At 41.0% G+C, this 23841-nt stretch overlaps 1 long non-coding RNA gene and 1 pseudogene across 1 annotated transcript; both read left to right on the top strand.

The window, feature by feature from the left end:
* The first annotated feature begins 93 nt into the window (after nt 1-93).
* On the top strand, nt 94-23841 carry LOC136394776 (uncharacterized). The gene is made up of 3 exons (XR_010749232.1): nt 94-314; nt 22040-22098; nt 23537-23841. It is a non-coding gene; the product is annotated as an uncharacterized lncRNA (long non-coding RNA).
* LOC136393870 (small ribosomal subunit protein uS5 pseudogene) lies at nt 5971-6647 on the top strand (annotated as a pseudogene).

Below are 23841 nucleotides of genomic sequence, written 5' to 3' on the forward strand. Positions count from 1 at the left end.
TCCTGAGTTTGCCCAGCCCCTTTCTCCACCCAGATGCCCTAAGGCTCCTCCCACATAAACCCCCACCCTTGACCGCAGGCTCCTCCCACCGCCCCGGGCCCCAGACTCCTCCTACCTACGTCCCGCCTTCCTCTAGTTTCTTTCACCTTCGATTTCACCGTCGAGAGCCTGGAAGACCCCGGAGCGACTGCTGGAGCGCAGCCTGGGAGGGGAAGCTGTGGAGAGACCAGACTAAAGGGGGACGCGCTTGGTCGTCCTGCGGCCACCCGGCGGCGCCTGGCACTGGCCGGTTCCCAGCCTGAGCGCTGCCAGGCGTAAGTCCGATCAGCTGGAGACTTGTGGGGACCCGAAGGGGAAGAACAGGTTTGGCCAGTGCTGCAGCCTCGGTTGCCACAACACACACCACCACTTCTCACAAACTCACTGTGCGTGACCCGAAATGGGGGGTGGGGAAGGAGACCTTAGGGAGAGATTTCAGCTCCGAGCTTACTGTGGTCCCGAATGTCAAAGGAAAGACATGGTGAGGGAAATATTCCCGCGTAGTTTGAAAAGTCCCCAAAGGAGGAAATAAAGGCACGACATACTGAGTGGGGGGTTGAGGGGTGGGGTGGGGCTGCGGCTGTCAGTCTATCCCTGAGAACATAGCATGAGAACACAGAAGAAGAGACGCCTCGACTGCCCAGTACAGCACTATAACCTAGGAAGGCGGGAAGCGAATGCCCTTTCCTTCTCACCCGGATACAGGACTGGATGGAAGACGTGCAACCTGATGAAATAGGGTGTAGAAGAATGGCCTGTGTAGAACGAGCTCTGGGTACTAAAGTTGTGAGAACAGAGAGGACCAAGGGCTGCCCGCCACACCTGGGTTGGCCCTTTCTGCAGGACGAGTGGCTCCTGTGGACCACGATAAACACTGCTGCGACGCCCCCTGCTGCCTGGTAACCGTAATGCACGGAAAACAAACCTGAAGAGGGTTGACTTTCCTCTCCCACCCTCTGCCTTCAAGGACCGCACCTAACCAGCCAACTCTCCAAACCTGTGGCAAGAAATTGAGCCCCCTGGCTGTCTTGGAGTGGCTTGAGAAGCAAATACTATTATGGTTTGGGCTTCTGCAAAACAGATCTCCACCTTTGCCTGATTTCACACAGATGAAGTGATGAATATGCATTATATACAATGTCATGCAGGATGGGTCCATTGTGCCCTGGGAAAAACAGAAGTAAACATACCTGAAAGAGAATTGAAAAACAGAAGTAAACATACTTAAAAAAAGAAGTCATCCCTTCAGAAAGGCTTTCCTTGATCTTTTACCTTTTTTTTCCTTTCCACAAGCTCTGCTCAAGGTAGAAAAGTTTTTCTAAAAATCCTGTCAATTGACCTTCAATGTCCTCTTCACAGCACTCATGTTATTCTCGTACACTGAGGAAGAGCACCTTGCAGTTTGAGCCCCCACTCAGCTATTAATATCTGGGCCAGCTTTGGCCAGTCACTTAACCTCTTTGGGCCTCAATTTTTTTCCCCATAAAGAGTGATGATAATAGTACCCGCCTGTGTGGGTACATATTATGAAGATTAAAGTAGTTAACTGAAGCAACTAGAAGTGTCCTAACTGCAAGAGACATGCTTGCTATTGTTATTACTACTATACTCTCCAGCGTCCTCCTTTTAGTTAACTAGAACCTATATGTTTACCATCACATCCACACTATTGCAATTCTAGTCCAAGCTGCCCTCATTTCCTGTGTGGGCTAAATAAGTAGGCTTCTAAGTAGTCTTACTTCTCTACTTGCCATTACACCCACCCACCCCCCATTCTTAAGGCATTAGACTGATGATTCTTTTTGAAAACCTACCATTTCCCTATTTTAAAATGTTCAGTGACTCTGTTGCACATAGAATACAAACTCCAGTTCTTACTGTGGCCAGCCACACTGTTACGGGCCCTGATTACCTCTCTCTCTCTTCACAGGGAGCTCCAGCACTCCTGACAGCCCAGAAATCTTTCTCCTCTAGAATTTACCACTTTCTCTTTCTCCTACTCCCAGGTGGAGTACTTTCTCCACAGACCTTGAACTCTTTCTCAGCATTCAAATCTTAGTTCAGATGTCATCACCTATGTGACCTGTGGTGGAACAGTGGATAAAGCCTCAACCTGGAATGCTGAGAAGTTGCTGGCTCAAAACCCTGAGCTTGCCTAGTCAAGGCACATATGACGAGCAATTGTTACTGGACTACAACCAGTCCACCTTTCAGGTCACCCATCACTGCAATAGCCAGTAAGCAGAGACTGGGTCTGAGAGGGAAACAGGCATCTTTAGTCAAGATTGCCAGCAACTTGAGAAGACAGGTGGCATATCCTAGGCCAAAGCTTGTGTTACAATCTCACTTGTGAGGGCGGATTATATACTTTTTAGGTGAGGTTAGTACGATGCGGAGCATGCAGTTTGTCATAAAGTAGGATAGCTGGTTTCCAAGCATTGTAAGAATCATCAAACAGGATGGCTGGTTCCTGGAATCATAATTTATTCTGTATGGCATTCTGATATAATCATTGTCTTTATTGCTTCTTGGGCTTCAGTCATCTCCTAAGGGGTATGGGAACATCCTGCTTTAGTAGTTCTGCATTCCTGGGTAGGGATGCTAAAGAAATTCTAGGAAATAGGTTACATGTGATACACCAGCAATTACATATATAGATATATATTTTGGTTGCATACTATATTGCTACTGTAAGGCCAGGGGCCACCGCCATTTGTGGCCATTCACATGCAGGTTCTCACTGAATTCGGGCAGATGGTAAAGAAACAGAAGAGCCGAAAACTGGTGGGTCATTCTTTTATTCTAGCTTTTCAACAGGCCGGTGAGGAAAAACAAACACACAGAGGGCTCCAAAACCCACTCACACATTCTTCAGTTCCACAACCAGGAGACTCTTCTTGTTTTCCTTAGAATCAAAGGCCCCCACCAGTCTCAGTGTAGCTCACAAAGCCCCTCGCCCCTCTGGTTCCCATCTGCCAACATAGCTTCTTTCTCTCCAGCACTCTTCCTCCCTGCTCTCACTCTGCAAAAATATGGCCTCCTTCTTCCTCGGCTCCTTTTTCTTAAAACATTTTGGCATGAAAACCTTTCCTCCAGCAACATTAGCATAACAATGGCCCTTCCCAAGCAGGAAGGTAATTAGCAGTTTCACCTGGCAGGGGACATTTTTAACAATAAAAGTGAGCAACTCAGAAAATAAAATTTTACATACTCATTTGCCCAACAGCTACTCTACTACAATCAGTGAACAACTAAAGTGAAGCAACTATGGGTGATACTTCTCACTGCCCCTTCCTCTCTTTCCTCTCTATGTAAAATCAATAAATATAAGGTCTACCAGAAAGTTCTGTCCGTTTTTGGAATAAAACAAAATACAAATTTTTCTTACCGTCAATAAACTTTATTAAATAATATATTTCCACACCAATCCTATCTTCTGAATATGGTCCGAAATGGTTTGCTGAGCTGAATTAAGCCTTTCTGCAATCTCCAATGTTGTCAGAAAAGGATCTTGCTCCAACATGGTCTTAACAACATCGTCATCAATCAAAGATGGTCGCCCAAAACGTGGCTTATCAGAAAGGTCGAAATCACCTGTTTTGAATTTTTCGAACCATCTTCTGCATGTCCTATCAGAAACTGTACCTTCACCAAACACTTTCAATAAATTTCTACATGCTTCTGTAGCATTTCTTCCTTGTTGAAATTCATATAAAATATAGTGGCGTAAATGAACTTTATCAGTAGCCATGGGTACACTATAGCTTCACACATAAGACTAACGTGAGTCAACTTTGTTTTAGTTAATTTGCTACGTCAGTATGTATACATTAAATGATAAAAATAGAGAGGCACACATGCGCCAAACAAACATGTGCTTACGTGTTGAAACTTGTGATAGAAACAAACAGAACTTTCCGGTAGACCTTATAAAATCTTAAAAAAAGAAGTCATCTCCTCAGAAAGGCTTTCCTAGCCTACTCATTCTAAAGTAGCCTCCCCCCAGTCTACCCATAACCCTGTGTTATTTTCTTCATATATGCCTTGTGTCTGGACTCACCACTAGAATGGAAGCTCTAAAAGGTCAGGAACATATTAGTCTTGTTTTCTACATAATACCCAGACCCTTTAACATTTGGATAGGTAGAAGAAACTGAAAATGCAAAACAAACAAACAGAAAAATACAATAAATGAACGAATGTGCTCTGCAGAAACTATAACAACTAAAAATACACCAATTTTCATCATGAAAATAGAGTAAATGATTTTTGGGTTTGGGGCCAATGTTAAAGATAGTGAAGAACTAAAAAAGAAGAATGAGGAAGGAAGGAAGTTAAAGTTCTTCAGAATGCATCAATTCTTCAGGGAAACCTGTGGTGGGAAGTCGCACAGAGACAGTGCTCTTCAATAATTAAGAGGATCCAAAGACATAAAAAAAGTAAAAGGTTTGGGTTTAGTGTGCTAAAAGCTTATAAGCATTTTCCAGAGCTGTCTCCATTTTTAATGCTCCAATAGTTTTAAATATTTTCTACACTCCACCTTCTTTTCTCCTCTCTCCACCTCCATTTCCTCAGTATGGGAAGCCTGGAAGACCGAGAAATGCCGCAAAGTGGCACATCCTGCTGTCCCTGATGAATGGAAGGCTGAAAATCCAGCTGTGTTTGAGAAGTCGCTTTTAGCAAATATTCCTATTCTAATTTAATGTGGGTTTCAGAATTCTCCCAGTGCATTAAGCCTTGGATGCTTTCAAACTGCTCTCCAAGGGCTGAGAAGCAGTCAATGCCTGAATTGTGTCCCTTCCTTGCACAACTGCGAAAGTGGGCTGGGGGTGGGGTTGGGGGCAGGATATCAGATTAGAGATGTCATCACTGTCCTTGGAGATTGTATCAAATGTGGGGACACTGCCTTTTAGTTTATGGGCAGACTTATTGTGAGACTTCTGCCTTGGTTCTGAACATGTGTATATATAGTCTATTTAAAGCCATTGTTGCTCTCCACAGGTGAAGGAAATTAGGCTGGTTGGCCTGAGTTTTCTATGTTAGACACCTGAAGGGCCAAAAAAGTGCTAAGCCCTTATTTTCCTGAAGTAGGTTCCACACATCTGCTACCTCACCACTTCCTCAATGAATTCTTTTTTATAGTTGCCCCGACCTACCCTACATTTGTTCTGCATTCCCAGTCCTTTGTTGTATAATTCATACCTTTGCCGTGCCAGTTCCTCGGGGTAAAGATTTCCTTATTTGCCTAAGACATTTTTAGTTTATTGTGCAATACCATCTTCCCTGTGGGTGTTGCATAAATATTAACTAAAAATCCACATCTGGTCTTGGTCATCATTTCTACTTGTCCTAATATAACTACTCTTTGAACAATTCATTTGGAAAGTGTGCCAAGGGTGAAATGTGGCACATAAATTTTCCTGCTGCATGGAATGCCTTTTAAAATGCCCACAGATTTGGTTATTTATGAACAGGAGATTTGCACCTCTTCCTTGCCCTCTCAATTTTGAAAGTATACCAGGCCAAAGTAATTACAGTCTCCCATATGTTTTATGAAAAGGTATCCAAGAATCTCCTGCTAAAATCTTAACAGATTGACTAGGAAGCCCAGCAGGTGAAACTGCCTGTTTAGGGAGGTCAGAACAAAGTTCTCTGCTGGGGAACTCATAAGCTATGGTCTTTATTCAGGAAATAACCCTGCAGGGGAAAAACAGCAGAGCGTGGATGAAATGTGGGTCAGGGAGCTGAAACAGACACGCAGACAGCTCGGTTAACTAATGACAGTAAAGGCATTGGCCCACCTTATATTGAGATGTTTCCCAGCGTTACCATATAATGCTGCCCTGCAGACACTACAGTGTGTAACATCACTTGATTCCAAACCTTGTGACCCATTAAGAGTACAGTAAGGCTTTTCAGAGGAGACACCAAATGGCGGATGACGCTGAAGCTGCGGGAGGGCCCGGAGGCCTGGGGGCTCTGGAATGGGAAGCCGCGGCGGCTTCCGTGGAGGATTTGGCAGCGGCATCCGGGGTTGGGGTCGCTGCTGCGGGCCTCGCGGAGGCAAGGTGGAGGACAAGGAGTGGATCCCGGTCACCTAGCTGGGGCGCCTGGTCAAGGACATGAAGATACATATCTGGAGGAGATCTATCTCTTCTCCCTGCCTATCAAGGAGTCAGATTATTGACTTTTTCTTGGGGGCATCCCTTAAGGACAAAGTTTTGAAGATTATGCCCGTGCAAAAGCAGACACGCGCTGGCCAGAGGACCCGGTTCAAGGTGACAGGCCGCTGTGGCTCTGTGCTGGTGCGCCTCATCCCTGCCCCCAGAGGCACTGGCGTTGTCTCTGCCCCCGTGCCCAAGAAATTGCTGATGATGGCTGGTATCAACGACTGCCATACCTTGGCTAGGGGCTGCACTGCTACCCTGGGCAACTTTGCCAAGGCCACCTTTGATGCCATCTCCAAGACCTAGAGCGATCTCACCCCTGACCTCTGGAAAGCTGTGTTCACTAAGTCTCCCTATCAGGAATTCACTGACCATCTTGTAAAGACCCATACCTAAGTTTCTGTGCAGAGGACCCAGGCTCTTGCTGTGGCCACCATATAATTTTATATAAGGAAAATAAAGTGAATTATGCCTGTTTAAAAAAAAAAAAAAAAGAGTACAGTAAGGACAATGCAGCCACGAAAACATCCCGTCACCTCTGTCAGTCACAAACCCGGCGCTGTTAAACACCAGCTGCTACTAAAATAATGATCACTTTAAGGCATTCACAGTCTCCCAGGAGACTGGGGCAGGAGAAGAGGAGGAGGAGTGTAGAAATAACATGCTAATAACCAGATATGAATAATTGCAGAGATGTTGAGGCTAATGATAGAATTCAGAAACTCAATCAAAAAAGGCAAGGACGCCTCCTCTGTAGAATCTCTCTGAATGTATGCACATTGATCAGAAATATTCTAACAGCTTGAAAAATGGCAGAGTCTTGGGTAAGAGAGTGTTGATAGAACTCAGACTCTGTGGAATAAAAGATACTTCAAAACGTAAAGAGATTAGTTTTGATGGAGATATTAGTTCAGTTAACTGGTTATTCGTGAATGTTGTCTTGATGTTAGCCCAACATGGACTCTTTCAGACAGCATTGTCCAATGGAACTTTGTGCCAAAGTAGTTTTATATCTATGTTCTCTACTATGGTAGCCATCAGTTAAATGTAACTATGGAACACTTAAAATGTGGCTAGTGTGACTGCAGAACTTCATTTTAAATTTTGTTTAATTTCAATTACTTTAATTTTAAATAGGACCTAGGCTAGTAGCTATTATAATGGACAGCACAGCTCAAGCTATCAGGGCCTCCTAACTGACCTCCAGCCCTTGTGCCTTACAGGAGAGTTCATATAAAACCCATTGCCTCCTCCACCGCCTGGTCAAGGCTTTGGTCCCTGACCTCTTGCTCTCACCCATGCTGCACCCACGTGCAACTTCCTTTGATTTGTAAAATAGCTACCAGCTATTGAACACTTGTTAGGTATTAGACGTTTTACTGAGCATCTTATGTTTGTGATCTCATTTAATACAGAAGCCCTGAGAGACAGTTACCATTACTACCTCTATTTTACAGGTAAGGAAATGGGCTCAGAGAGGCTTAGAAAATTGCCACAGTCTTATATTTTCTAAGTGGTAGAGCTGACATTTGAACTTATTTCTCTATCTTTGTGTGTGTGTGTGTGAGAGAGAGAGAGAGAGAGAGAGAGACAGAGAGAGAGAGAGAGAGAGACAGAGAAAGGAACAGACAAGGACAGACAGACAGAAAGGGAGGGAGATGAGAAGCATCAGTTCTTTGTTGCAGCTCCTTAGTTGTTCACTGATTGCTTTCTCATATGTGCCTTGACCAGGGGGCTCCAGCAGAGCAAGTGACCCCTTGCTCAAGCCAGAGACCTTGGGCTTCAAGCAAGAGACCTTTGGGCTCAAGCCAGTGACCATGGGATCATGTCTATGATCCCACGTTCAAACCAGTGACCCCAAGCTCAAGCTGGTGAGCTTGCGCTCAATCCAGATGAGCCCATGCTCAAGCCAGTGACCTTGGGGCTTCCAACCTGGGTCCTCAGCATACTAGGCTGACCCTCTATCCACTGTGCCACAACCTGGTCAGGCTGAACTTATGTCTCTTAATTCCAAAAGTCTAAAGTTTAATCACTACTCAAAAGGCCACAGACCAATTAGGATCTACTTTATTTATTATTAAATCACTGTTTTGCTTTTCAATTACATTTGACATACAGTATTGTATTAGTTTCAGGTATACAACCCAGTGATTAGACATTACATAACTTACTAACTAATCATCCTGCTAAGTTCTGTATCCATCTGACACCATACGTATTGACTATTTTTCTTGTGCTGTACATTCCCGTGACTAGTCAGTAACAACCAATTTGTGCTTCCCAATCCCTTCTTTTTTTCACCATCCCCTGACCCCCCCTCCCATTTGTCAACCTTCAAAATGTTCTTGGCATCTATGAGTCTGTTTCTGTTCTGCTTGTTCATTTGTTAATAGATATATATTTGTTGCCATTTTATTATTCATATTTTAAATATTTTTTCTTCTTCTTAAAAAAGACCCTTTAACATTTCGTATAATACTGGTTTGGTGGTGATGAACTCCTTTAGCTTTTCCTTGTCTGGGAAGCTCTTTATCTGTCCTTCAATTCTAAATGATAGCCTTGCTGGGTAGAGTAATCTTGGTTGTAAGTCCTTGCTTTTCATTACTTTGAATATTTCCTGCCAATCCCTTCTGGCCTACAAAGTTTCTGTTGAGAAATCAACTGACAGTCTTATGGGAGCTCCCTTGTAGGTAACTTACTGCTTTTCTCTTGCTGCTTTTAAAATTCTCTCTTTGTGTTTAACTTTTTGCATTTTAATTATGATATGTCTGGGTGTGGGCCTCTTTGTGTTAATTTTGTTTGGGACTCTGCTCTTCCTGAACTTGTATGTCTATGTCCTTCACCAGGTTAGGGAAGTTTTCTGTCACTATTTTTTCAAATATATTTTCAATTTCTTGCTTTCTGTCTTTTTCTTCTGGCACCCACATGATGCTAATGTTAGTACTACTAAAGTTGTCCCAGAGGTTTCATTTCTTTTGGAATTTGTCCTTCTTTTTGCTATTCTGATTGGATAGTTTTTGCTTCCTTATATTCCAAATTGCTGATTTGATTCTCAGCTTGATGTAGTCTACTATTGATTCCTTGTAAATTATTCTTCATTTCAGTTAATGTAGTCTTCATTTCCAACTGGTTCTTTTTTATGGTTTTTATATTCTTTTTTTTATGCTTATTGTTTCTTTGTTGAAGTCCTGTATGCATCCTTATAACTGGTGTTTTGAACTCTGTATCTGATAGATTGCTTGCCTCTATTTTGTTTATTTCTTTTTCTGGAGATTTTTCCTGTTCTTTCATTTAGGACATGTTTCTTTGTCTCTACATTCTGGCTGGTTCCCTATGTTTGTTTCTATGTATTAAGTAGAGCTTCTATGTCTCCCAGACTTAGTAGAGTGACCTTGTGTAGTAGGTATCCTGTAGAGCCAGTGGCATGGCCTCCCCAGTCACCTGAGCTGGGCAATCTAGGTACACCCCTGTATGGGCTGTGCGTACTGTCCTGTTGTAGTTGAGCCTTGATTACTGTGGGTATCACTGGAAGTGATTGATCCCCAGACCGATCAGCTTTGAGGACTGGCTGCAATTACAGTGGAGGAGTTGCTATATAGGAATCAACCCTATGGAGTAGGACTTAATTTAGGGGGCTTTGGTGCTCACCAAGTATGCCCCTTGAATGTGTCGCTCATGAAGCTGGTAGGGTTGTAGTCCAGTATGGTCTGAAGATGTCCACAGGGTATACTGGCTCTGAGACCTCCCAGAAGATACAGGTTCATTCACTGCCTATGCTCTGCCTGGGGCCACCATAACGAGCTACAGAGCAGTGTGCAGATGACTCCTACTTGTGCTGGGCTTCGAGGTGCCCAGGAGAAATCAATCTATGAACCAAGACCAGCTGCCTTTAGTGCCAGGCCTGGGGCCACTTGGCAGAAGATAAGGGGTATGCAGAAGCCATATTCTCCCTGTTTGAGAGATTTTAGGAAAGTCCAAAGCATGAGGCAAGAAAGGCCATTTGTGTGGAAAAGCCACAGCTAGGGTGGGCCCACAGGTTGAATCACCAAGGCAGGGAAAACAATTTGGGCCAGGTGAATGGAAACTCAGATATGGAGCTCACCTGCCAGCTCTGTGGGGCTGGGGGTTTCAGAGGGGGACCAATAGCTCTACCAGCACTTTTATTTGGCAGAAAGCTGCCCCTCCAGTTCTTGCCTTGATGCCTGACAATCCAGTTTCTCTTTGACTCCTTTCAGACTGCTACCCCAGCACTGGAGAACAGAGAGTCAGTACAAGTAAGTCTGTGTATGAGTCCTTTAAAAAGAGCTGCCCAGGACTCCAGCTGTCCCCCATCTCCCTCAGCCACTATCCTGGTTGGTTTTTACAGCCAGAAGTTATGACGACTTCTCTTCTTGGCACTGGAACCCTGGGCTGGGAGGCCTTGCTCCTCGGGGAACCTCCACAGCCAACATGTGGGTGTGGGACCAGCACGTTCTGCATCTCTACCCCTCCTACCAGTCTTTGTGTGGCTTTAAATGTCTAGTTGTAGGACTTCCATTTAGCCAGAGTCCGGATGGTTCTCAATGACGGTTGTTCTTATTTTAGTTGTAATTTTGTTGTATTTGCAGGAGCATTCAAGTACTGAGTTTACCTATGCCACTGTTTGACCAGAGGCCTAGATCTTAGACTCTACTTTAGATATGAAAATTCCTGGATGCAGCCATGATGTTTTATTGGTTTTTTTGTTTTGTTTTTTATTTGCTTTTTTTTACAGAGACAGAGAGAGTCAGAGAGAGAGGGATAGATAGAAATAGACAGACAGGAACGGAGAGAGATGAGAAGCATCAATCATCAGTTTTTCCTTGCAACACCTTAGTTGTTCATTGATTGTTTTCTCATATGTGCCTTGACTGTGGGCCTTCAGCAGACCAAGTAAACCCTTGCTCAAGCCAGCGACCTTGGGTCCAAGCTGGTGAGCTATGCTCAAACCAGATGAGCCCATGCTAAAACTGGTGAATTCGGGGTCTCAAACCTGGGTCCTCTGCATCCCAGTCCAACACTCTATCCACTGCGCCACTGCCTGGTCAGGAAGCCATGATGTTTTGATTAAATTCATAATCTTTCTCTTCTATCCTTCCTCAGATGATTAAGATAAAGTACTGGTGAAATCTTCCTTTGTCTAACACTTCTGCCTCACTTCTCACTTTTCCCAAATTTGGCATGGAACCTACAAAGACTATACCACAATGTAGAATGGAAACTCTCCCCTGTGAAGTAAACATGTACACACCATATATATATTTTTTATTTATTCATTTTAGAGGAGAGAGAGAGAGAGAGAGAGAGAGAGAGAAAGGGGGGAGGAGCAGGAAGCATCAACTCCCATATGTGCCCTGACTGGGCAAGCCCAGGGTTTTGAACCGGCGACCTCAGTGTTCCAGGTCAACGCTTTATCCACTGTGCCACCACACGTCAGACCACACCATATATTTTTAAGACTACATGTATTCAAATAATGCATAGAAAATTTTCCTAACATCATCTACATCAACTATTACTAGAATAGTTGGGATAAGTATGATAACCCAAACTCCAACACTATAATTAAAATACTAATGTAAAATACAATCTGGAAAGCCAAATAAAGCATTTATAAAAGTGACAATATTATGTTAAAAAAAAAAAACCACTACAAATTTGCACCTCATGAAGCATATTTAATTCATGCATTATTCCAATGAAATGACTAGAAAGTCTATTTACAATTAGTTCTGTTAATTGAATAATAAATTACAGAAATCAATGTATTTAAAGCTTTAGTAATAGACAATTAAGTTGCCCATTTAAGTGAATAAGTATCTTATAATTTTCAACACTTTACTTAATAATTATAAACAAATGGCATATTTAGAAGCTTATATATAAACTTTCACCATTTTACCTTTTTCTTTCCAAATGTTCTCTATTTCTTGCATCGTTTTTCTATTATTTTTATGTATTATTTCATTTTCAGACATTTTGCTCTGACAAAAGCATTTTTTTTTAGCAAGAGAGATAGACACACAGAGACAGAAAGAAGGACAGACAGACAGAAGGGAGAGAGATGAGAAGCATCAATTCTTCATTGCAGTTCCTTAGTTGTTCATTGATTGCTTTCTCATATGTGCCTTGACTGGGGGGCTACAGCCAGCGACCTTGGGCCCCAGCCAGCGGCCTTGGGCTCAAGCCAGTGACCATGGGTCATGTCTATGATCCCATGCTCAAGCCGGCGACCCCGCACTCAAGCTGGTGAGCCTATGCTCAAGATGGATGAACCCGCGCTTGAGCTGGTGACCTCGGGGTTTCAAACCTGGGTCCTATGTGTCCCAGGCCGATGCTCTATCCACTATGCAACCACCTTGCCAGGCTGACAAAAGCATTTAAATCTTAATGCACAACTCAACAAAGTCCCCTAGTGCATGTGACGCTATGCCCTGAGACATATAAACAGGTTGTCTGCAATAGTCAATTTGAAAATAAGACATTTATTTTCTTGGCAATCATTTTCAGATCATTGGTCCTTGGATTGCAGTGGATAAATAATGAAGACACTGAGTTCATCAATTCCAAGCTGAGCACCAGTGAGAACATTGGTCAGAAGCCTCCCATTGCTCTAAACCTCTTCCCTAATATTAATCACATGCTAATGCTAGGCCAAAGGGTTGTGACACATTTGCCTATGATAATTTGAGTTGTGTCTTACTGATTTCTATTGCAAATATGTGACACAAGCAACCGCTGATCTGCTTTCTGTTGCCATAGATAAATTTGTATTTTCTAGAAGTTTATATAAATGGAAATAACACTATGTGCTTTCTTGTGGGATTGGCTTCTTTCTTTCTTTTTTTTTTTTTTTACAGTGACAGAGAGAGAGTCAGAGAGAGGGATAGATAGGAACAGACAGACAGGAATGGAGAAAGATGAGAAGCATCAATCATCAATTTTTTGTTGCAGCTCCTAAGTTGTTCATGGATTGCTTTCTCATATGTGCCTTGACCTTAGGCCTTCAGCAGACCGAGTGACCCCTTGCTCGAGCCAGCAACGTTGGGTCCAAGCTGGTGAGCTTTGCTCAAACCAGATGAGCCCGTGCTCAAGCTGGTGATCTTGGGGTCTCGAACATGGGTCCTTCACATCCTAGTCTGATGCTCCGTCCACTGCGCCACCTCCTGGTCAGGCAATAGGGTTGGCTTCTTTCATGAAGCATAATTATTTTGAGATTCTTTTGTGTTTTTGTGTATATTAATACTTTTTCTTTTCATCTCTGATTAACACTCTTTTTGTATGACTCTACCGCATTTGTAAATTAGAACAGTGCTTGAAATCCTTGGAATGCTTCAAATCTCTGATATTTTTTTACCTGTTTAAAAAATTTTATTGTTTGTTTATTTCCTTATTCAAACTCAAGTTCTCTTTTAGACATGTAATTTGCCAACATTTTTTCTCCATGCATCTGTTGATAAACATTCAAATTGTTTCCACTTTCAGGCACTGTGAGTGAAGCTTCAGTGTACACTCATGAAAAATCTTTGTATTGACACATGCTTTCATATCTTCTGGATAAAGTCCTATTAGTATGGCTGATTCATTTGGTCTACAGTGTTTAATATGTTAAGAAACATTTCCAAAATGTGTATATCATTTTACATTCCCACAAGCAGCTTATGAGAGTTCCATTTACTCCATATTCTTGCCAACATTTGATAAGATCAGACTTTTAAATTTTAGAAATTGTAGTAAGTGTGTCGTGGTATTTCACTATAGCTTTAATTTGCATTTCCCTAATACCAGTGATGTAGAGCAGTGGTCCCCAACCTCTGGGCCATGGACCGGTACTGGTCTGTGGGCCATTTGGTACTGGTCCACAGAGAAAGAATAAATAACTTACATTATTTCTGTTCTATTTATATTTAAGTCTGAATGATGTTTTTTTATTTTATTTTTATTTTATTTTTAAATTTTTTTTGCATTTTTCTGAAGCTGGAAACAGGGAGAGACAGTTAGACAGACTCCTGCATGCGCCCGACCGGGATCCACCCAGCACACCCACCATGGGGCGACGCTCTGCCCACCAGGGGGCGATGATCTGCCCATCCTGGGCGTCGCCATGTTGCGACCAGAGCCACTCTAGCGCCTGAGGCAGAGGCCAAGGAGCCATCCCCAGCGCCCGGACCATCTTTGCTCCAATGGAGCCTTGGCTGCGGGAGGGGAAGAGAGAGACAGAGAGGAAGGCGCGTCGGAGGGGTGGAGAAGCAAATGGGCGCTTCTCCTGTGTGCCCTGGCCGGGAATCGAACCCGGGTTCTCCGCACGCTAGGCCGACGCTCTACCGCTGAGCCAACCGGCCAGGGCATGATGTTTTATTTTTAAAAAATAACCAGATTCCCTCTGTTACATCCATCTAAGACTCACTCTTGACGCTTGTCTCGGTCACGTGATACATTTATCCATCTCACCCTAAAGGCTGGTCCATGAAAATATTTTCTGACATTAAACTGGTCCGTGACCCAAAAAAGGTTGGGGACCACTGCTGTAGAGCACCTCTTTATTTGCTTATTTTTGACCCATACATGTTTGGTGACGTGTCTATTAAAATCATTTGCCCAACTTTTAAAAAATTATTGTTGTCATTAGCTTCTTAAATCAACGCAAATTGATTAGCTTATAGTTCTATAGTCAGAATTCCAGTGTGGCCCAACTGTGTTCACAGGTGTAGGTCTCACTTAGTGGAAATTAAGGGGCTTACTCATCTGGGCTCTCATCTGGAGGCTCTGAAGAAGAACCTATTTCCAAACTCATTCAGCTGTTGGCAAAATTCAGTTCCCTGCAGTTATAAGACTATTTCAATGCCTCTTAAATCTTCTAGCTTCCCACCTCTCAATCTCATGAGACCCCCTCCATTTGCAAATCAGCACAGTGCTTAGAATATTTAGAATGCTTCAAATCTCTCTGACTTTTTTGCCTGCTTTAAAAATTAAACTGTTTTCTTATTGAATTTTGAGAGTGCTTTATTCAAAATACACGTGTTGTGTTTGTTTGTTTTTTGTTAGATATGTCATTTGAAACATTTTTTTTCTGCCTATGGTTTATCCTCAATCTCTTGGTGTTTTTCAAAGAACAGTTCTTAATTTTGATTGAGTCACATTTATCTTTTTTAACCATGATTTTGGTGTTGTATCTAGGAAATGTCTGCCTAGTCTAAGGTTACAAAGATTTTCTCCTGTTTTTTGTTTCTCTCTAGAAGCTATTAAAGTTTTGGGTTTTACAGTTTCTTTTATGATGCATTTTGATTTAGTTTTTATATTTGGGATAAGGTATGGCTCAAAGGTCTTTATTATTTTATTTTATTTTATTCTATTCTATTTTTTGCCCCTTGGATATTCAATTGTCCCAGCACTATTTGTTAAAAAGTTTGTTTTCTCCACTGAGTTGCCTTTGCATCATTATCAACTGACATATGTAGGTCTGTTCTGAACATCTGTTCATTGATCCTTTTGTCTTTATTTATACCAGTATCAAACTATCTTGATTACTGAAGCTTTATAAGTCTTAAAGTTGGGTATTGTAATTTTTACAACTTTATTCTTCTTTTCAAAGTTGTCCCGTGCCTCTATTTAATTACAACATTTTAAAATGTACTTCCATTTGCTATTATAAGCCCTTATCATTTGGCTCTTGTGTCCTTCCACTTGGTCAATTAATTAATTTTTTAACAAGTGAGAGGCAGGGAGGTGGAAAGACAGACTCCTGCATGTGTGCTGATGGGATCCACCCGCAACCCCTATTTGGGACTGATGTTCTGCCAATCTGGAGTCACTGCTCCATTATTCAGCAATCAAGCTATTTTAGTGCTTGAGGAGAGGCCGTAGAACCATCCTCAGTTCCCGGGGCCAACTGGCTCATTTGAGCCATGGCTGTGGGAGGGTAAGAGACAGTGAGAGAGAGAGATGGGGAGAGAGGGTTGGAGAAGCAGATAGGTGCTTCTCCTGTGTGCCCTGACCAGGAATTGAATCAGAACTTCCACACACCGGGCCTACACTCTACTGCTGAGCCAACCAGCCAGGCCTGGTTAACTTATTTCTTAAGTATATTTATATATAGGTGTGTGATTATGTATCTGTGAGCATTTAGGTGTGTAAATGTGATTGTGTCTGTCCCCTAAATGAGGTTTTCTTTATGAGAAGTAGAGTGAACATTTATGGCCTAAGATATCAGTTAATAAAATGGACAGAGCCCTGGCCGGTGTTGGCTCAGTGGTAGAGCGTCGGCCTGGCGTGCAGGAGTCCTGGGTTCGATTCCCAGCCAGGGCACACAGGAGAAGCGCCCATCTGCTTCTCCACCCCTCCCCCTCTCCTTCCTCTCTGTCTCTCTCTTCCCCTCCTGCAGCCAAGGCTCCATTGGAGCAAAGTTGGCCCGGGCACTGAGGATGGCTCTATGGCCTCTGCCTCAGGCGCTAGAATGGCTCTGGTTGCAACAGAGCGACGCCCCAGATGGGCAAAGCATCGCCCCCTGGTGGGCATGCTGGGTGGATCCTGGTCAGGCGCATGCAGGAGTCTGTCTGACTGCCTTCCCATTTCCAACTTCAGAAAAATACAAAAAAAAAATGGACAGAGAAGGATTCAGATATGCGGGTATCACCCCTTCTAACCAATGTCCTTAAAATATTTGTTCAGCTTGAGTTTCTCTTTATGTTCAAAAAGAGAAATGTAGCTTATGCCTTGAGTGTTACATAACACTTTAACTCAGCTGTAATTATCACTGAAATCTATACTGTCACATGGATAACACTGTCAGTAGCATTCACAAGAGATAAGTAATTTTAGTGGATGTAGTTACAAATTCTTTTCTAGTATTTAAAATTTCTCCTCTTTCTCACTCTTTCAATCTCTCTCTCCCTCCTCTAACCCTACCCTTGCATCCTTGCCAGCAAAAGATTTCCCATTGATCTGTGGTTCCTGTTCTATTGTTAGTTTTCTTTTTGTGTGACATTTCAGAACAAGACAGCATCTTTAGAAACATCGTACAGTGTTTAAACTTTAGTTGTAAATCACTGGTTCCTGGCAAACAGCGTATCTCATGTGTTCTAGTCAGTTTTAACTTTGCAGCTGACAGCAGGTGTAGCCCTCAGTCTCAGGACTAGTGGCCTGGTCAGTTATTACACTATGCCACCAACTTCATGGAAGCATACCACAAAAATACCCAGTGGAGAGAGGTTGATTGTGACCCAAAGTGATTTTTTTAAAGATTTTATTTATTGACTTTAAGAAAGAAGAGAGAGATAGAGAAAGAAAAGCTGGGGAGAGATGAAGAGATGGAAACATTAACTCACAGTTGCTTCTCATACATGCCTTGACCAGCAACCTCAGCATTCCAGGTTGACACTTTATCCATTGTGCCCCAGTAGGTCAGGTTCCAAAGTGATTTTTGAGTTGCAGTTCAAGGGGTCACCTATCTTTACATCTTGCCAAGTTGCGAAAGAAGTCAAATAAGCACTATGCTTCCAATTTATTCTAGTTGTGACTTGAATCTGCAGTAGATCAGAGCATCCTTTCCCCTGGCTCTAGGTACAGGTGCCAATTTCTTTGCCCAAACAATACAACCGAAAGCCAGCACTATGGCTGTTTACATGATGCCTATACCTTATTTGAATGTAATGTTCTTTCTAATCTCTTCCTCGTTTCCCTTATTGTCTCTTACCCACTGCCAAATTAAGTAGGGTTTATGAAGCAGGGACTGTGAAAGAAAGGTGTTTATCTTTGTTGAGCACCTACTGTGTACTGGCACCATTCAAGGTATTTTGTCCCCAACAATTCTCACAATAGGCTGACCAAATAGATATCATTATTGTCTTCTCACAAATGACAAAGTTGAGGATCAAAGACAGTAACTTGCTCTAGATAGCATAACAACTAAATAATGATTCATGTCTCTCTTGTTCCAAAAGTATTTTATTTTATTTTAAATCTTATATAACAACCATCTTATTAACTATATTGGGAACTGTTTTCAGAAGAAGGTGACTTTTTTCTATTCTCTCCTTTAAGGCCTCTGTAAAGTGGTGAAGGGAGAGCTTTTGGGAGGACGTCAAAGTATCTTCTCTTTTGCTTTAGTGAGATTTTTGTGGGGCAATGGAATGGAAAGAGATAGATTCCTGAGCCACACAAAGACAACAATGTTTAGGTTTTGCATATATAAAACCTAAAATGGAGGCAAAGTCCAGACAGCTCTTAAATTTTGAAAAATTTGGAATATAAAAGACAGGGATCCTAGTGGCCAAAAATTTCTACACAGAACACCAAGAGGCTAAAATTCAGGCAAGGAATGAACTAACTCCCACTGTTACAAATTTTATCTCCCTATCTAGTGTTGAGAGACAAGCAAGGGAATACCACTCTGTACAGATAGAAATCAAAGAATACCTGTTTTTCAATTATTATGTAGATAGAGAATAATCAACCTTTTACTTTGAGGCTGGATGCAGGAATATTGAATATAATATATAATATATACAAGGATGCAGAAATTACATTTCCTGTCTTCCTTTTATAAAAACTACCTCTTAAAATTTATGTTTTATAACAGAAACACCAGATAACAAAGAAGTAAAATACTGGCTATTCATCCATGGAAAGCTTTCAAAGATGCTGGAAACAATTATTCAGTAAAAGAAATTCAAAACAAAACAAAAAGAAATCCTTACTAATATGTATACATTCTTTTGATGAATTCTGGAACTATGTAATATTATTGATAAAGGACCATTAATGCTAGAAGTGGTTGACTGGGGCTTAGGGAAAGGGGAAATGGGACTTGTTGTTTAGTGGGTATAGATTTTCAGACATGCAAATTGAAAAGTTTCTAGAGATCCACTGTATAACAATGTGATTATCATTAATAATATTGTATTGTACAGTTAAAAATTGTTAAAAGAGTAGGTTTCATGTTATGTGTTTCTTACCACATTTTTTTTTTTTAGAGAAGTGATACTGGAAAATAGGCTTTAAGGCCCTGTCTTAAGGTGGCTCAGTGGATAGAGCATCTGCCTGTCATATAGACGTCCTGGGTTTGATTACTGGTCAGGGAACACAGGAGAATTGACCATCTTCCTCTCTTCCCTTCCCTTTCTCCCTTCTTTCCCTCTTCCCCTCCTACAGCCAGTGGCTTGATGGGTTCGAACATGGCCCTGGGCACTAAGGATAGCCCAGTTGGTCTAATTGTGTCAGCCTCAGGTGCTAAAAAATAGCTCAGTGCTTGAGCATTGGCCCCAGATGGGGTTGCCAGGTGAATCCTAGTCAGGGCACATGCAGAAGTCTGCCTCACTATCTCCCCTCTGCTAACCTAAAACAGAATAAAACAAAACAAAAAAGGGAAAATAGACTTGAAGTGATAATTAATGAATAAGTGCAGAGTACCCCTTTTTATGCCATTTTAGGTTGTCAGATATCTTTGGGATTAACAATTATTATTTGTGTATGCTTTTAAGTTACCCTACTATGTTTAAAATACACATTATAGTATACCTCTGTAATGCCAACACTTATTTCAATAAGCTGACCTCTGGTAGAATAATTTCTGTAATACAGGGACATGTATTTAAAGAAAGACTGCTTTGTTAGCTATTTTTCTAACAGATATAAGCAAGAATAATATGAGACTACAGTTAAAATTAAAGTGTTTTTCTGAATATTAGCAAAATAAATTTTTACCAAAACATTTCTTAGGAGAGGTCATTTCCTAGCTCAGACCAGTTAGTGAAGCTGAAACGTTAAGATGGGAATGTTTTAGGAAGAGTCAAAAATTATTTCTATTTTGTATGATTTACAGATTGTTATTTATTATTAAAGTGCAGAGGCCCTATAACTAAGTGGCCATTTGCCTACTTGATTATGCTTCTTCTGTGTCATATAAGGACTAAATCTTTGGAATGTAAAAGCCAGTAAGAAAAGAATATGATACTATTTATGCATCCAATGTAGGTATTACTGACAGCATTGAAAGCCATATTTAGAATACATAAAAGTAATCTAGAATTGTCATTCAGGATTTGAAAGAATATACTTTATTGTTCTTTTAAGATCTTATATTGAGAAAGGTACATTTTCATGGACAGAGCTGATTCATCAATCCTAATAGAAAAATGTTTTTACATTTGAATCTAAAACACAGTACACAATTTCAGCCATTCAGCATTGTCTAAAAACTATTCATATTAAAACAGTAATTACAGTCTGAACTGTGGTGGCACAGTGGATAAAGTGTTGACCCGAAACACTGAAGTTGCCGGTTCGAAACACTGAGCTTGTCTGGTCAAGGCACGTAAGGGAGTTGATGCTTCCTGCTCCTCTACCCCTTCTCTCTCTCTCTCTCTTCTCTCTAAATGAATAAATAAAATTTTTTTTAAATATTTTTTTAAATGGTAACTGCAGACTCACAAGGTTAGAGTCCAAACTGACTCCTAACGGAATAGCAATTCCAAGATCTTTTTCTTTTTAATTGAATTTATGGGGGTGACATTGGTTAATAAAATTATGTAGGCTGCAGGTGTACAATTCTATAATACATCATCTGTATATTGTATTGTGTGTTCACCGCCCCAAGTCAAGTCTCCTTCCATCACTAGTTATTCCCCTTCACCCTCTTCTACCTCCTGCACTCTCTTTACCTCCGGTAATCACCATATTGTCTTCTGTGTCTATGAGTCCTTTTTGTTTCTGCTTAATCCACTCACATTTTTCTTCAGATGTCTCAAGAAATATAATAAAGATTTTCTAAAATTTATTTTATATGTACATTTACCTGACATAAATTAAGGAAAACTTGCATTTTTTTTAATTGTAGAATCTACCCCAATGTCCTTATAGTTAAAATTAGTTTCACCAATATATTGAATTTACAGATTAAAACCATAATAAATAATTTCTCCAACAAGCCCATATGTGCACTTAGAAAAATAGATGCCATAATTATAGCAATATTTTAAAATTATACAGCCTCTGTCTTCTTGGGCTCCCCTCAACTATAATCACAAATCACCTTTCAATGCAGGTTCAACCTCAACTAAAGCCAGAAACAATTCTTGCCATGGCAGAAAATATATTTGCACCATCGGCAAGTGGAAGGGACCTTACTTAGGTCCACATGCTTCCGTTTCAGCTCCATCATTTGCCTACTGAATCAATGCTTTCCCCCCAACCCCAGTTGTGTTGGATGAATCTTGTGTATATTCAGACATCTGCTTTGGTTTTCTCTCATCATTCTAAAACCCATCTGGATACAGAGAGCTTTTTCCTGCACCCAAGCCCACTTGGCTGGGGTCCTGACATCCTGCCTAGTTCTGACAGTCTTGTCAATGAAGGCTGAGCTCTGTTACCTGGACCCTCCCACTACTCATGGAGGTTCTGCTATATATCACTTGAAACCACAGTTCCATCCATCTCTTGACTTTTAGTATAGCCTGATGCCTATGGACTCCTTTGGCTGTGTTCCCACCCAGCAGATTGAATCTCCTTGGATAGCCATACCTGCTGGAATGATGCCCAAGTTCATCAAACATCTTTGGATTCTGCATGTTGGACTGCAAGAGAATTCCCTCATGAAGTCACCAAACAGCTGGGGTAGCTTTTGTTCCATAGTAAATGCTTTTACACCACCCTCAACCTTCTTGTACTGCTTAGGTCCCAGTGTGCCTTACTTCTTTATATGTTCCCATTCATGATTCTGTAAATGCTCACAAATTTAGCGTGATGTTCTCAACTGTTGTACATGGCAGCTGAAAATGTTGTGGAATATTAAACTATTCTTTTTTAATTTGTATTTGTAGGTCCAGTAATAAAATATGATACTGATTTATTATACTGGCAACTACATAGACCTTGAATGGTAGGATTATTGATTTATTTTTATAAAATTAATAAAATTTATTTAAAAATTTTTGATTTAAAGTATTTATATTTACTAATTAAAATTAATTAAAATTTACATTTTCCTTATGATTACTATTTTAAAAGAAATGTAATTCAGTTTGAAAACAAAATAACTTAAATGTATAAATTTTACATAAAACTTATATTTTTGATGACACACATTTAAATTTTGTACATTTTTCATATAATTACTTATTTAATACTTTAGATCATTGTTATTATCAGAAAACATGTAAACATCTTGACTTCAAAAACATAATTAAGCCCTGGCCGGTTGGCTCAGCGGTAGAGCGTCGGCCTAGCGTGCGGAGGACCCGGGTTCAATTCCCGGCCAGGGCACAGAGGAGAGGCACCCATTTGCTTCTCCACGCCCCCCTCCTTCCTCTCTGTCTCTCTCTTCCCCTCCCGCAGCCAAGGCTCCATTGGAGCAAAGATGGCCCAGGCGCTGGGGATGGCTCTGTGGCCTCTGCCTTAGGCGCTAGAGTGGCTCTGGTCGCAACATGGCAACGCCCAGGATGGGCCGAGCATCGCTCCCTGGTGGGCATGCTGGGTGGATCCCGGTCGGGCGCATACGGGAGTCTGTCTGTCTTTCCCTGTTTCCAGCTTCAGAAAAATGCAAAAAAAAAAAAAACCAAACAAAAAAAAACCATAATTAAGAGTTTCTAGAGATGAATGCAAAAATAAATTTTATATAAAACATATCATCTATGATTTATAGTTATTTGTTTTATGTCTTACCAAGACATTACTAGCCCATCAACTGAACATCCAACATGAGCAACAGTAATTAAATTCATTTAAGTTTGGTATTTTACCAAATTTAAGTCATATGAAAAATTATAGCTTTACACATGTTTTCTGATTTTGTTGTCATGCAAGTATTATTTGTCACAATAGAAGGAAAGAACTATTTTGCTTGATTTAAAAGGTAGATGGCTTATAGGTCTCCATTTATATATACTCTTGCCTTGGGCTCCATAAATGTTAGGGACAGGCCTAAGTTCTATTTATTTTTTTAATCACAATAGTTAAAAAATAATGCATATTTAAAATATTGTAATAGAATTTTGCCCCTGATTTCTTAACTTTGGTTGTTAATTGCCTGTTTGTGTTGATGAAGATAAAAATGGAATTCTGCATTCTAGACTATCCAGTATATGAGCCTCTCCTTATGTTAAGAGGTATTTTGAACAGCTTTCTAAAGAATGTCTCAGAAATATTCATTTATTTTGCTTGATTCTTCTGTGGAAGGCAGTATTTCGTAGGAGAGGATTTCTCTTCATGAAGTAGGTTTCCTGCACTTGAATCAATGAAGGGCTGTGACTTGTCAGAATGTGGTGCAGGTGGTGGGGTTATGTGTATGTCATAATCTGTGTATCTTCATTTTTTGGCAGCTTTGTCGTCCAGTAGAGGAAAAACTTAAGGAACAGCTGAAATCTGCTTCTTATCATCATATTTTCCAGAGACTAGGGCAAGTCCTCTTGTCATCTGTTGGCTCAGCATTCATCTACGCCGTTCATTCTGTGAGATTTCCCTTGAGATAAAAATGTTGAAAGACAGCTTCATTCCTTTTGTGCTCCAATTCTTTGCATAAGACCTGCTCCATAAATGTACATCCTTCAAGTAGGATTGTAAGTTGTCCAATTCTCAAGCGATCTATTTTAAAATTTTAATTTGTGGAATAAATATACTTTATTTA

Source organism: Saccopteryx leptura, chromosome 2 (assembly GCF_036850995.1).
Source record: "Saccopteryx leptura isolate mSacLep1 chromosome 2, mSacLep1_pri_phased_curated, whole genome shotgun sequence".
Classification (NCBI taxonomy): domain Eukaryota; kingdom Metazoa; phylum Chordata; class Mammalia; order Chiroptera; family Emballonuridae; genus Saccopteryx; species Saccopteryx leptura.